The sequence below is a fragment of the Balaenoptera physalus genome, assembly GCF_965194825.1.
Source record: "Balaenoptera physalus genome assembly, chromosome: 21".
NCBI classification, from domain to species: Eukaryota; Metazoa; Chordata; class Mammalia; order Artiodactyla; family Balaenopteridae; genus Balaenoptera; species Balaenoptera physalus.
The window spans coordinates 10,552,743-10,560,016 of record NC_138902.1 but is presented as its reverse complement, the minus strand read 5'-3'; the positions used below and the strand labels follow the sequence as shown (position 1 = coordinate 10,560,016).

The 7,274-nt window shown below is 38.6% G+C and overlaps 1 long non-coding RNA gene across 2 annotated transcripts in view; it reads left to right on the top strand.

Moving 5' to 3' along the window:
* LOC309651486 overlaps positions 1 to 7,274 on the top strand; it is a 105,732-nt gene that overhangs the window by 79,936 nt on the left and 18,522 nt on the right. Inside the window, exons 1-4 of one of the 2 annotated variants that reach the window (XR_014258176.1) lie at positions 179 to 529; positions 1,650 to 1,822; positions 3,038 to 3,141; positions 5,147 to 5,321. This is a non-coding gene — a long non-coding RNA (uncharacterized lncRNA). Of the gene's footprint in view, positions 1 to 178; positions 530 to 1,649; positions 1,823 to 3,037; positions 3,142 to 5,146; positions 5,322 to 7,274 lie in introns of those variants that run through there. The other variant, XR_014258175.1, reaches the window with a different exon arrangement.

Sequence of the window (7,274 nt, the reverse complement as noted above, 5' to 3'; positions counted from 1 at the left end):
GATCTGAGAGAGAATGGGTGGGGCCTGGTGACCAGTTAGAAAAGGAAGGGCAGCAAGCGTGGGTGACAGTTTACAACTGCATCTTTTTGTGAGATACAGAGCACAGTAGGAAGGGATTGGGGGTGGGGAGAGGATCTTACTTCAATTTCAGTGCTTTCGAGGGGCCTGGTAGATGGGTCTGGGCCCAAGGCTCAGATCTGGGCTTTTTGGGAGGACAGGTGTTTGAAAGCATGGGAGAGACTTAGGTTACCCACAGGACGATACAAAGAATCATAGGTCTGAGAGTTTTTTAAGTGAGTATATTTGAGGATGTTTATAAGCCGAGAGAAAGTAGCCAGCAGAGGAAGAGTGTGAAGATTTAGGAGAGGAAATGATTGTTCATTTGTTTTCAAAAAGCTGAATACTTATCGTGTGCCTGGCCCTTTTCTAGGATCTGGGGTTCACACCATGTGTTCTCTCTTCTGCAAGGACAGTTCAACTCATCCCCTGGTGAAGAGAAGTCAGATTATTCTTTGCATCCCATTCAGGTGTAAGAACTGTTGTGTACCTCTGAAGGGACTTTACTTAACCAGAGTAATAAGTTAGAAATCAAAAGAAATTATAGCTGGAAGGGACCTGAAAGGCCACGGTACTTAATTTTGCATAATATTTGACATTGAATGTGAGAAAAGTTTATTGCAGAGCCCATTCTCTTCAGATTTCCTTCACTGAACTTTCTTTATGTTTTTCATCCAGTGGGTCTAGCTTGTAGATTTTGGCCTCCTCCTAAATTTGCTTCTTCATCCATATTATATTACATTTTGCCCGGACTATGGCAGAAGCTCCTGGGTGGTTTCACGGCCCCTGGGCTCATCAGTTCCTCTAAGTTCATCTGCCTACTCGGGTTGAGTGATCTTCTAACATAAAAAGATACACTTAAAATAATGCTGCTAATGGCTTGCCCACACAGAGTTAGTGCATACTAGCCGCCCAGCGTGTGCTCTGCCCAGAGGCGTGTAGTCTGAACTGTGCTTGGCCAAGCCTCCTGGGGCTCTTTGACCCTGAGGAAGGGGATCTTTTTGTGATCACTCCCTTTATCTAATCGGTCCTTCAGCAGCGGGGCGCCTTTTTCTAATCAGCGGAGGCACCCTTACTCAGCCAGTGGTAGCCCCAGGCCGCATCACCTGTGGGATACAAGCCATGCTCTCTCCCAGGCTTGCTTAGGCCAGCATCTCTGTTTTCATTTCTGTCTCTTCTCACACTTGGCCCCCTGGCCTTTAGTCATCCCCACCTGCAGTATTTACAGTGCCCAGCAGGTGTCAGGCTTGAGTGTCTTTGCACAGGTGCTCCCTGTGCAGTTAATGCACCTCCTACTCCAACTCTGCATACTCTCATCTTTTCTAGATTCTACTTCAGGGTTATCATGAAGCCGTCACTTAGATATAACTTTTTGCCTCCAAAGGAACCTCTATGCACAAAGGTTATGGTTCTTTATCTCATGTGATTGAAATTTTGAGTTTATACATCTCCCTCCTTAATGAAGGCTTTAAGGGCAGGAGTCGTTGATAATCCTTAGCACAGAGCAGATGCTTTTTTTTTTATTTAGATGCTTTTTAGTGATGATAAAATATATGGTTTAAATCACTCATTTTACAATAATTTTGGTTTAGGTTGTGACAGAAATAAAGTTTACAGAAGTCGTGTTCCTGCGATAAGAAATAAAGATGTGACCTTGCAGTTGTGTAAAGCTCTTAAATGCTGTGTAAGTGTGTCGGGTGCGCTAAGGAACCTGGAGCTAAATGGGCTAGTTCTTAGAGAGAGCGACTTAACTATGTTAACAAAGGTAAGCCTTCATTGTGTCCTGCCAACATTTGATAGTTGCTTTTGGAGCAAACTAAAGCAATAAAATTTTAAACTTGTTCTCCCCATTAAAGGGATGGAATAAATCGGCCACTTTGGTGCACCTGTGTCTTGTGAATTGTCCACTTGGAGATGGAGGTTTAGAAAGTGAGTTTCAGTCTTGTTTAAGTCTCTTCTCATCAGACTGGTCTCGTGATTTCCTACACACCATGCTACTTCCTGTCTACCTTTTCTTGGTGTTGTTCATGCCTGTGTTGTCTCCTGTGCCTGCTCAAACCTTGGTCCATTCTCATTTGTACCGTGGAAGTTTGTCATGCTGGATACTGTCAGAACTAATTTTACTTAAGTTTGTGTTAAGCCACAAACCACACATTTTGTATATTTTCTGTTTTTTTATGTTTGTCTATATTTTAATGTTTCTCTTCAAGAAATATTATGGGAAGGGAAATAGCAAGATGTAAAGACTAAAAAGTCATCATTATCTTTAAATTGTTAGAACATGTATCTGCAATCATAATGCACCGTGGTATGTGTTAAAATAGGAAATATATGTCACGTCCCGTAAGAGCAGCAAACTCAGTGGTGTTAGTGGGGGTGTGTCATGGAAGTAATCACAAAGCAGGTGACTGTTAGTTGGGGTCCTGAAACATTAGTGTGTGTTCCCTGTGTCCAGTAGTGGTCTGGAGGGGTAAGGAAGCCTGCCTTTCAATTTGAGGGAGCAGAGGGTTTGAGGTCCTCTCTCTTCTGTTGCTCTAGTATACTGCATAGCACCTAATAAAATACTGGGTTATAGTTGACATTTAAATCGCTGATTGATCATCAAGATTGGGAAGTATCATTGGAAATGAAAATAGGAAGAGTCTTAAGATTTTTAGGTTTTTCTTTTTTTCCCTATGTCTCAAAATGTATGTAGTATTTTACTGAGTGGTTGGGAATAAAGTTTGCAGTATTCAGTGTATTCAGTTTTAGTATCTAAATAGAATTAAACTGCTGCTGTAAACTGAAATAACACTTTGTTACTGACAAGTTTTCGAATGCATCTGTTTGTCAATTACCTGTTTGGGAAGATTGTAGTTAATGATTTTAAGAATGTGGCTATAAACCTCCAGTTGACTCAAAAAAAGCAAATAAGTCAAGATTGACAAATGTATAGTCTCTTCATCTTATTGTGTGTGTGGTTTTTTTTTCTTTCTTTTAGTTATTTTTCAAGGTGTAAAGAACTCTACCACTCTTAAGACAGTAAACTTCACGCGGTGTAATCTGACATGGCAGGGAGCAGATCACATGGCCAAGATCTTAAAGGTGATTTTTTTTATGTTTGAACTTTCATGAAAACATATGTGATTGAAGCACATTAATATATTGATACAGATGGCAGTTAATTTTTGTCTTTTGATACGTGTGAGTGCAGCTTTCGTTTTGTTGAAAGAATATGACCAGTTTTCAGTTTGGGATTCTGCCATTTAGTAAAGATAGTCCACTTAATTTTAGAAGTAAGAGATTTAATATATAATAATATTTTAATGTATTTTTAGTTACTGAAAACATTGATTGTGATACTGTGAAAAAACTATGCCATTATAATCTTCAAGACTTAAATGAATCAAGTGTTTACTAGCTGCTGTAGTTTATAAACTAATAAAAATCACTACATCAGCAATTTGTAAATATAGTTTTAAAAATAATGCCTTAACAACTTTACAGTGGTTATAATTACTGTATTTAGGCCTAAAGTTATTTAATAATTTGACATGAAGCCTTCTGAATAGTTTGATGGTGCAGATCAAGGGTAGGTAAACTATGGCTGGTGGGCCAGATCCAGCCCGTCGCCTGGTAAAGAAAGTTTTTTTGGAACATAGTCACACCCATTGTTTACATGATAGCTATGACTACTTTCACCCTACGCCAGTGGGGTTGAGTAGTTGCAACAGAAACTGTATAGCCCACAAAGCTGGAAATGTTTAAATTTAGATTTTAAAAATTGAAAAATTCTTTGAGCCTATATAGGGCAAGTCCATTGACCCCTGGGGTTGAAAACAGTCAAGAACTTGGGTGCCTAAGCCAAATGGCCTAGGTTCAAATTCCCTTTCTCCCATTTCATAGCAAGTGACCATGAACAAATCACTTAACCTCTGTGCCTCATTATGAGGTTTAAATGAACTAATTTGTATAAATAGTGCCTGGCACATACTAAGCACTGTGTAAGTGATTGCTGTTATTTCTGCTTGGAGCTTTTATAAGGTATTGTTAATAGAAAAATGACACTAATGATTTTCGTTTTAGAGTGTCAAAGGCACTTTGAGTCTTTTATTTTTTCAAGAATGTAATAAGACTTTTTTCATTTAAAGTCAGTGTTCCCTGTTACCAAACTTTATTTTATGAATGTAAAGAATTGAATGTCTTTAAGACAATACTTGTGGTTAAATGTCAAACCACTATCTTCCCAAGGCGCATCCGACTGGCTGTGCATAGTCCAGGCCTCTAAAGTTGGTGTGCGTACCCTAGGGAGCATGTGAGATCCATTTTGTAAACATAGTTTTTAAAATAATGCCTGGGACTTCCCTGGCGGTCCAGCAGTTAAGGCTCTGTGCTCCCACTGCAGGGGGCCTGGGTTCGATCCCTGCTCAAGGAACTAGATCCCACGTGCCTGTCGTAACTAAGAGCCCACATGCCACAACTAAAATATCCAGCATGCTGCAACTAAAGACCCGGCACAGCCAAACAAACAAACAAACATAAATAAATATTTTTTAAAAATAAATAAAATAATGCCTTAGGAGTTAGGAAAAGAACATATTAGAACCTATTTAGCTTTGTATCGTTTAAACACTATCTGTTTCGTTTATAATGTACATACATTATATGTATAGAACTTCGTGTATATAATTTGTTAAAAAATAAGATGGATATTAAAAAGTTTTCTTATGGGTTGCCCAGTCAGGTGTTTAGAGACCATTGGAGGACAGAATGATGACATTTAGAGCTTCAGCAATGATAGAATTTAGAACCAATTCCCTGACTTAGAAGATAAGGAAAAGAATTCATAGACTGTAATTGAGTTGTCCAACTTTACATAACTGTTCAAAAGCAGGTCATCCAGTGGCTGGAATCTAATCACTGACCAAGTAGAATCTGGGTCACTGGACTCGTAAAGCAGCAGTGACTGTTTAATTTCTCAGGTTGATTCTCCTGGCATATATGCTTGATATGTGTGTGTGTAAATCTCTGACATAGTAAGCCATGCTCAGTAGGCACACCCTGTTTCCTTCTTCAAGCATCGTAATTTCATCCCATTAAATCTTTGAAGTACCAGACTACCAGAAGGCATGAAGCAACCTGGGCTGAGAGTCTTCATTCCAGGAGACCTGAGCTTGACTGTATGGCCGGTTTGAGGCGCATCACTCTGAACTGCAACACGCTCATTGGTGACCTGGGTGCAAGTGCTTTGGCAGAATCTCTTAGTGAGGACTTATGGCTTAGAGGTAAATTCTAAAATTGAAAATATTGAATTTTTAATATGATATATGCTTAGCTTTTGACATGATACTGTTGTGATAGGATTTTTTTAAAAGCCTCATTTTACTGATAACTTTTATTTTGCTTTTAATCTGTCTCTAAGAGTTGCATACATTCTTTATAGAAAATACAGAGTAACAAGAGAACAATTACCTATAATCTTAATACCCAGACATAGTCACTGTTCATTTTGGTGCATACACTTTCAGTCTTTTATCTTTCTATAAATATATTTGTACACTTAGTGATTACAAAAATAGAATTGTAGTATACTTGCTATTTCATATTCCTGCTTTTTTCACTTAATGATGTATCATGTAGTATTCCATCGTATTGATGTCCCAGAGTTTAATCAATTCTTTGCAATTAGATTTACACAGTTTGCTTTTCCCTGTCAGAAACAATGTGAATACGTTGTATATACGTCTCTGTGTCCACTGGGATTACTTCTGTAGAATAAGGTCCTAGAAGTGGAATGACTAAGTGTGACATATTTTTAAGACTTTTTTTTTTTTATACTTCAGGTTCTTATTAGTCATCAGTTTTATACACATCAGTGTATACATGTCAATCCCAATCACCCAATTCAGCACACCACCATCCCCACGCCACCGTGGTTTTCCCCCCTTGGTGTCCATACTTTTGTTCTCTACATCTGTGTCTCAACTTCTGCCCTGCAAACCGGTTCATCTGTACCATTTTTCTAGGTTCCACATACATGCGTGAATATACGATATTTGTTTTTCTCTTTCTGACTTACTTCACTCTAGAATGAAGTCTCTAGATCCAGCCACGTCTCAACAAATGACTCAATTTCGTTCCTTTTTATGGCTGAATAATATTCCATTGTATATACGTACCACAACTTCTTTATCCATTCGTCTGTCGATGGGCATTTAGGTTGCTTCCATGCCCTGGCTCTTGTAAATAGCGCTGCAGTGAACATTGGGGTGCATGTGTCTTTTTGAATTATGGTTTTCTCTGGGTATATGCCCAGTAGTGGGATTGCTGGATCATATGGTAATTTTATTTTTAGTTTTTTACGGAACCTCCATACTGTTCTCCATAGTGGCTGTATCAATTTACATTCCCACCAACAGTGCAAGAGGGTTCCCTTTTCTCCACACCCTCTCCAGCATTTGTTGTTTGTAGATTTTCTGATGATGCCCATTCTAACTGGTGTGAGGTGATACCTCATTGTAGTTTTGATTTGCATTTCTCTAATAATTAGTGATGTTGAGCAGCTTTTCATGTGCTTCTTGGCCATCTGTAGGTCTTCTTTGGAGAAATGTCTGTTTAGGTCTTCTGCCCATTTTTGGATTGGGTTGTTTGTTTCTTTAATATTGAGCTGCATGAGCTGTTTATATATTTTGGAGATTAATCCTTTGTCCGTTGATTCGTTTGCGAATATTTTCTCCCATTCTGAGGGTTGTCTTTTCGTCTTGTTTATGGTTTCCTTTGCAGTTCAAAAGCTTTGAAGTTTCATTAGGTCCCATTTGTGTATTTTTGTCTTTATTTACATTACTCTAGGAGGTGGATCAAAAAAGGTCTTGCTGTGATTTATGTCAAAGAGTGTTCTTCCTATGTTTTCCTCTAAGAGTTTTATAGTGTCCAGTCTTACATTTAGGTCTCAAATCCATTTTGAGTTTATTTTTGTGTCTGGTGTTAGGGAGTGTTCTAATTTCATTCTTTTACATGTAGCTGTCCAGTTTTCCCAGCACCACTTATTGAAGAGACTGTCTTTTCTCCATTGTCTATCTTTACCTCCTTTGTCATAGATTAGTTGACCGTAGGTGCGTGAGTTTATCTCTGGGCTTTCTATCTTGTTCCATTGATCGATGTTTCTGTTTTTGTGCCAGTACCATATTGTCTTGATTACTGTAGCTTTGTAGTATAGTCTGAAGTCAGGGAGTCTGATT